Source organism: Anopheles aquasalis, chromosome 3 (genome assembly GCF_943734665.1).
Source record: "Anopheles aquasalis chromosome 3, idAnoAquaMG_Q_19, whole genome shotgun sequence".
Taxonomy (NCBI): Eukaryota; Metazoa; Arthropoda; class Insecta; order Diptera; family Culicidae; genus Anopheles; species Anopheles aquasalis.
In genome coordinates, this window is record NC_064878.1 from 57,023,549 (window position 1) to 57,031,048 (window position 7,500).

At 49.3% G+C, this 7,500-nt stretch overlaps 1 protein-coding gene across 1 annotated transcript in view; it reads left to right on the forward strand.

The window, feature by feature from the left end:
• LOC126578850 (40S ribosomal protein S15Aa) overlaps window positions 1-7,500 on the forward strand; it is a 296,185-nt gene that overhangs the window by 65,725 nt on the left and 222,960 nt on the right. The gene's annotated exons all lie outside the window — the stretch shown is intronic.

Here is a 7,500-nt window from a genome sequence, read left to right on the forward strand (position 1 = left end):
ATGACCTTTCTGGATGCCCTCTCTATTTAAATGTTGGTCGCTTCGTGGCAGACGCCTGGCCTGCTAGATGCTGAACGCTGAAACATAACAATAAAAAGCAATATTTAAATTAACGGCTAGTGCTATTTCGGATTGTCCGGAGTACGTCTGCGTTGTGGAAACCGGAAAAGGTCATAAACCGTGGTGCCCACGGTTCGTCATGACAAAAACCCCGGTAATTGGTTGCAGTAACATTAGCGGTTTATGTTGCTTTATTTCCCAGACGCCAACCTTTCGGAACTTTAGTCATTCGGTCATCATTTCGAACGTAATCTCCTTTGCCGGGGCGAAGATCGTGAAGAAAGCGATCAATCAAATGCACTCTAGCAGTAGCACCAGTAGAAATGGAGAATTGGAGACTTCTGGAATGGTGCCACTGATGAGAGGAAGCCTCTCGTTTTGCAGTAATGCAGTTTATGTTTTATGCAAACAGAACTTTAATTTTTCCGCCTCGGGCGCTCTCCATCACTTCAGTGTTGCTGATGGTAAAAAAAATAATCGAGAAAAGGGTCAAAAAGGGTTCTTTGAACTACTTTAGAGCGCTAGAGAGTTATACGGTCGAGAGTAGAGAGTGGAGAATGGCTAATTGGGGAGCATCATCATCATTGATGGAAGAAACTAGTAGCAGCAGCAGCAGCAGCAGCAGCAGCGGGAGTGGTACTGTTGATGATATTCTTATTTACGCCGGAAGTGAGGTTATCACAGCAATTTCCTCTAATTACAAGGCGAGGAAAAAACCCGAAAAGAAAACCGAAGAAAGCGTAGAGCGTCCTGAAAGGAAAGCTGCTCAAGATGTTACCCACCAGTACCGCGACGAAAGAGGAATATCATTAACGGAAGTAAGCTTTTTACCGCTGCTTGGCCAAGGGGTTTTTCGATGCGAAACTATCCAAAACGGAGGCGTTCTAGTGAGGCGGAAAACCCCTGGTTGGGAATGTGTTTGGCAGTTTGGTGGTTGAGAGATGCAGTTTCTGCCCAGAAGAAAGCGGCTCAGAAAAATGCAGAAAATGTGTGTAAACGAAGGATCAAAAGGTCGAGTTAGTAGTAGCGGAGGAAGTGCTTTCAACACTTTTGACTCCTTTTAGCTCGCATCCATTACACATCCCCCGGGGGGGAGAGGTTTAAAAAGTTGAACGAACGAAAAACGTCGGCCACAAAGAGGCCAAGAGGCATCCTTCCAATCCTTTAGCGCTTAAGAGCGCCTTTTTGGCGCACTGGCACAGTTCGTGGTTGCCAGCCACACAGGGTGTAACAAATTACAATTACAAATTGTGCTAAATAAGTGGTTGCCAACTGCTGCTTCATTAGCAGCCTCGAGTGGCCTCGATCAAAAACGTTCAGATAACACACAGCCGGAGGCCAGCGGAGCGCCTTGTTGACTGTAAAGAGTATTCTCATTCGAAAGGATGCTCAATCTATTATGTGCAGGGCATGTGTTTCATATTCAATTTGGAAGCCCGCAAGGCAAGAAATAAGATTATTCCGCCCCATTGAAGTCCAGGACAATATCCGGGGTAAACAGCTGTGAACTGGCCATTGCTGGTGCGTATCTCTTTCCATTGGGAGGATGAAGTTAAGGGGGGGGGGGGGACATCTGCAAAGCAATTCGCAATTGAAGATTGCTTGACCTCGATTCCGGCGTACTTCGGGCATGACAATAATGACACTGCAGTTAACCGTGGCGGCATTCCGGAGCCGGAGCTCAAATGCCATGCAAACGCATCCATCCAACCGATTCCAACAGGAGCAGGAGAAGGACACTGTTTTTTTTTTGTTTGGAGCGGTACCTCACTCGCTGGCCAAAGGTTTATGGATGGGAAATTAAAAAGGAAAACCCATTATAAGACGTCGAGCCGTCGAGTACCGGGAACTTTCGGGGTATTGAAAGTAACAAAACACAACCTGACCACATGCGTTTATGCTGTGTCCTCGACATGGCGCAGTCAAACACACATACACGTGCACAGCACGTGTTATTCTCGCTGCTGATCCTTAGCCGGAAGGACCTGCGCCTGCCAATAACCGGGCACCTTGGTCTGGCGTCATTTTTGGCAGCCGTGGCGCCCAGGCATCCGGCCTCCCCGTCAGAAGTTATGCAGTGTCTGTGTGTCTGTGTGTTTGTGTTTGTTTGGGGATGTGTCCGCGAATGGGCAAATGCATAATTTTACCATAAAACCCACGGTGCAACGCCAAAACAACTAGATCGGAAAGGGATCCCCTTTCTTGCGCTCTTTTTTTCTGTTTGCTTCGCTCGAACAAGGCAAGGACACACAGGGGCATCCAGGAAAGATAAAACAGGCATTTGTTTCCACTCGAGTTCCGCCGCCAGAGAGAGTGTGTGAGAGAGAGAGAGAGAGAGAGTGGTGTCAGCGCTTCGCCAATGTCTGTCAGCATCATTAGTCACCTGGACCTCCTTTACTAATGGTGTGTCGTTACTGGGGAGGGACGACTGCGCCGAAAACTGCACTCCACCTTCGGGAAGGGTCGTATGGGAAAATGGAAATTCCACTTTAGGTTTAGAAGAGAAGGAGAGAGGCAGGATAGGGCGAGTGGAAAATTGATAGACTCCGCAGTGCCATTCGTCGTCGTCGTTGTCGTCGTCGTCGTTGTCGTCGTCGTCTTAGTTGCTTCGCTTGAATCCATTCGAAAAGCCCTTTCGATGCGTTTACCCTGCGTCCAATGTCTTGTTGCCGACCGAAACGAGTTTGGTGAATGGGCGAATCATGTATGTTCGGTTGTAATTTCGGTTTTCGGTTAGTTTTCCCATGCCCCATGAGCTCACGCTTCACTTTATACGCCCAGGATGCGTTTATGGATACCGGATTCCGGAGTTTTCTCGGCATCGGCATTCCTTTTGCAATCTTCGTGGCCATTCAGCTCTTCTTTTGCGATTCAGGATGATGGATTGTAAAGGAGCGGTTGGTTCCATTTTGGGCCGGGAAACCATTTAAGAGCTGTCGCTACACATATCAAAATGGGAAGTTGCAATTCAAATTCCACCACTAACAGCTAAAGTTACGTTATGATTTACAAGCGATTCTAATTCGTTTAGCATTCCACTAGTCATACAGAATGTTTTACGGCTAACGAATTCTTGAATCAACCCATTACCACCCGTTGAATGGCCCGTTTTGGAATAATAGTTCGATAAAATGCCGGATTGGTGGTTATGGAACACCTTTACCATCTTTTATCTTTACCGATTTTCCCCAGGAATATGGCCCGTAATGCCGTCATTTGCCACACATCCATTACAAGTTGACAAAATCACCGTCAAAATGTCGGAAAACTCGAGGGAAGTGTGTGCCACGACGATGATGATCGCGAGCGGCCTCGGCGGCGATCGAAACTTTCCAATCGAACAAAGTGCCCCAGCGCTGTTGCGGTGGTTGCTGCGATGATGAACTTGTGTGCGGTTGCGGTTGCTTTCAATCCACCGGCACCAACTCTGGCGCACGGAAAATGTTCCAAAAGCGATTTTCCAACTTGCAATTTTCCTATCCGCGGTGCAACCATTTTCCTAGCGCCCGTTGAGATTTGCTATTAGGTGCCATCCAGACACACACATATATTGTGCCATATATTGTCTGCCACCCGTTCGCTCTCCAGAGAGTGAAGATCGAGAGGGCACCGAAAACCACTATGCGCTGGCACCGGTTTCTCCATTCTCTCATGCCCGGTCTTACAAGTGGTTTGCGGTAGGCTCGAAATGGGAAAAATAGTGATCGGCCCGCGGCCGTTTTGAGCTCAATCCTTTTCCTAAACCATTTCGCAGGAGAGCAGGAGGTCCAGTGGGAAGTCGCAGTCTTTGGTGCCAACTTTTCGCCAGCATCACCGTGGCCGCAGAGCATACAGTACTGACACATGAAAAGGATGGGAGGGGGGCCTAGTGGGTTCGGTTTTTGGTCGGTAATGTCGTCGGTAATAGTTTGTCTTCCACTCGCCCTGCCCTCCGTGAGTCTGCCACTTTGGCCTCCTAGAGAGAGTCCTTGAGTCCTTGAGGAGATTGTTGCTGGTCTGGGCTAGGCGCGTTTTGTCAAGGAAGTTGGCCCGAACGATGTTGGTGCTGGGATTGGGAATTGGAGTTTTGTGGATGTCGTCAATTCAATAAAGTACGCGACCGTGGAGGGCGCCTTGGTAAAGGCCTGCCGGTGGTTCAAACTCGTTGATAAATTGAATACCGGGACCGGTCTGTCGGGCTACGATAAATAACTGAGGCACAAGTATTTTTGGCAAATAGTTTCTTGACTCTCGACGTACTCCCCGCCGCCAGTGACTCCCGAGACTGAGTTGTCTGCGGTCTGTTTACGTAAATATTGCGCTCGCTGTTCGCTTTTGTGTTGACGTCGGGATACCGAGCGCATCGCGGCATCGCGGCCTCACGCCCTTGGGGCCTTTTTCGTCGTTCGGCGGAGTAGTTTTGTTTGAAATGTGGTTACTCCATCCGTCCGCCCCTGGAATGCCAGCACGGAATGCTGTGTTCGCGCGCGCGCGCGCCAAAGGATGGGAAAATGTTTTTCCTATCCTTTCCCGTTTTTCCTACGGACACGCAAGAAAATTGAGGCCAGGAATTGGGTACCAGGTTTGGCGATCGGTCAAATCGGGTAATGTGGCCGTGTTTTGCCGTGTAATTTATGGGCCGTCGTTTGCTCTGTTTCTTGTTCTTCCTCGCTTCTCTCTCTCTATCTTTCTGTTTCCATTTCTGAAGAGAGAAGAAAAAAGGGAAATGGACTTTGGAAAGGGCCTACCGAAAGGATTTGTTTTGCGACAACAATTTCATCAACCAGCAATCGCCGGTTCCAAGGGAGATTTGTTTGTGCCACGACATTGCGCAATCCGCATCCACATTGCACGCCAGTCCTGGTGCTCGAAGCCTTAACAGAACAACGTTTAATTACATTTATGCGCCTAGGGGCTCTCTAGTGAGTAAGTGAGTTTGATTTGCATTTTTCTTCAATTTTCCTGCCAATCTGTGTATCGAAAATGAGGTACGCATCTCACTGGATTAGGGCGCGCATTGTGGCGCATAAATTGCTGCATCCTGATATCCTGATTTATGGACGAAGTAAAGGCGCCATCAACTGCCATCTTCTTATTGTGCGTGGCAAAAGGATGGCTGTGTCTCATTAACGTTCGGGTTGGGCCAAAGTTAACTAGTTTTTCTTCGGCTTTTCCCTCGTTTTGCTCATTAATTTTCCGCTCCATAACGCGGTGCGGTGAAAGGCGCCCACGAGCGCACCAACTGTGGCCATAGAACTGTGGCGCAAAACTGTTACGCCTCACCACCTCCACCCACCGACTCCAGACGGTGTTATTCTCCGGTTCGGGAGGTTGTGCGGGATCGAATTGGTCTCATAAATCCCTCATGCAGCCAAAGGGGAATTCTTGGGGACGCAAAAGTCACACCTAACTGCTACAAAAGGTAATATCCGATTTCGTCCAATCGTCGCGAGCGTCACCAAAACCGGGGGGAGAGAGAATTTCCACGAAAATTCACTCGCTATGGACGCTCCCCCTTCCCGCGACCAATGCGTTAAGTACTGGCGCTTTCGTTAATTACAATTAGTCTTATTGAAAATTTATGTTCCACAATTCATTTGATGTCACTCGCGGAAAGCGAACCGACCGAGAAACGATGGCGCGGAAGGATTATGCGGCTCGCTCCCCCCGTTTTTGGGGGTTCTTTGGATCACGCTGAGACGAGAACCATCCCGTTCCGATTGAACTCCGTTGTTGACGCGGATGAAATGGTGGCCGTGGTTTTGCCGCGACACTCACCAGTGCTCCGGCCAGGGTGGGGGGCGGGGTTTGCATCTTTGCGATGCTCCTTTAACCCCTTTAACGTCGCTTGGATGATCCGCCAAATGGCGTCTGCCGAGCACCGACCAACCGACCGTCCGACCGTCTGTCGCGCTTAGCGTAACGTTTTTAAATAATTACAGAATCAATTATTGTAATTGAATTAATGATAGAGATTAGAAATAGGGCTTACGCTGGCTCGCTAACTGGCTGGCTGGCGACATGGCACCGGAAAAGACGTCCACGACTACGACGAAGACGAAGAGGGTTAAGAGATGTGTCTTTGTGTTCCGCTGCTCGCGGACGCGGTTTGCTGGAGATGAAACGGTGAAGCCAGCATCCGGACGACGTCGACGATAACGATAATAACGATGATCATGATAAATTTAATACCCAACTCCTCCCAACTCCTGCTGCTGCTGCTGCTGCTGATGGCCAATCGGACAGCCAGAGAGAGGGCAACAGTTAAGAAAGCGGTGGCTCTCAAGGACACAGAACGACGACCAAGACGACGACGACGAGTGCTGAGAAAACAGGATATCGAAGTGAACGTGCGGATAGGAACCGTCCAGTGGTCCGTTGGTAGTTTTACTCCCGAGTTGCAGTGTCATTATCATTGTTTATATTGCGCTCTGTCCATGTGTCCACTCGTGCCACCCCCTCACAGTCACTAGTGGAACAAGTGCCCTCCATGCGCTTTTGTTTTTCCCCATTTTTCCACCACTTTCCCCATCTTGGTGTCCGGGTCGATGTCAAGCTACACCGCAGAAACTTATGTCGCCGGATTAGGGAACAGAACAGGGAAGAAGAAAGATTAACGTTTTTCTGTGTCCTTTCCTAGCTGGTTCGCGGGCGCGAGGACCAAGAAATGTCGCCGGCAGATGCAGCATCAGGTCATCTGCTGACTGCTGGTGGCCGGTGGCTTCTTGGAACCCGGGGGCATGGTGTGAAGTGTTGGCTAATGCTGTACTTCAAGCAGTGACTTTGGTTATTTATCACAAGAGCCTCGCCGCTCCGCCTGTCTTGGCGCAATGGCGCACACTGATGCACGCTTCCGGATGCGCTTGCCAGACTGTGCGAGTCCCTGCAAGAAGGTCCCGGCGGCCGGCTGTAATTAATTTTGTATTACAAGGTTGTGAAAGGTTACCCGGATCACGTCGTCCTCTGACAGTGCCAGCAGCAGCAACAGCAGCAGCAGGAGCATCAGCAGGAGACAGTAATGAGAAGCAGCTTCCGCGGGGGTTTTTGTGACTCTTCTTGGGAGGAAAATAAATTATGAAACACAAAGATTGTTGCCCTGGAGCGAGGTCCCGGTTTTTTTGTTGTTGCTATCCGCTTTCCGCTTTAAATCCGACGTTGAATGGGGCGAAAACATAAATAATCAGATAAACGGATCAATCCGCACGATGCTGAGATGCTGTAGGGACCGTCGGTAAGCGACTCTAATGAGACCCTGGGTCCAGGTAGCATTTGAGGCGATTTAGATGGACCGGGGAAGATTGTTTGCTTTTCGGTAATTGGATACAATCTGTCACATTGTTGTGCGTTTTCTGAGTTGATGATAGTGGTGCTGTGAACGCGATGTGCAGCTCATGTACACCGCATACAACACACACCACCTACAGCACGCATGTGTGGTTCATAGCTGTGCTGATAGCGGTG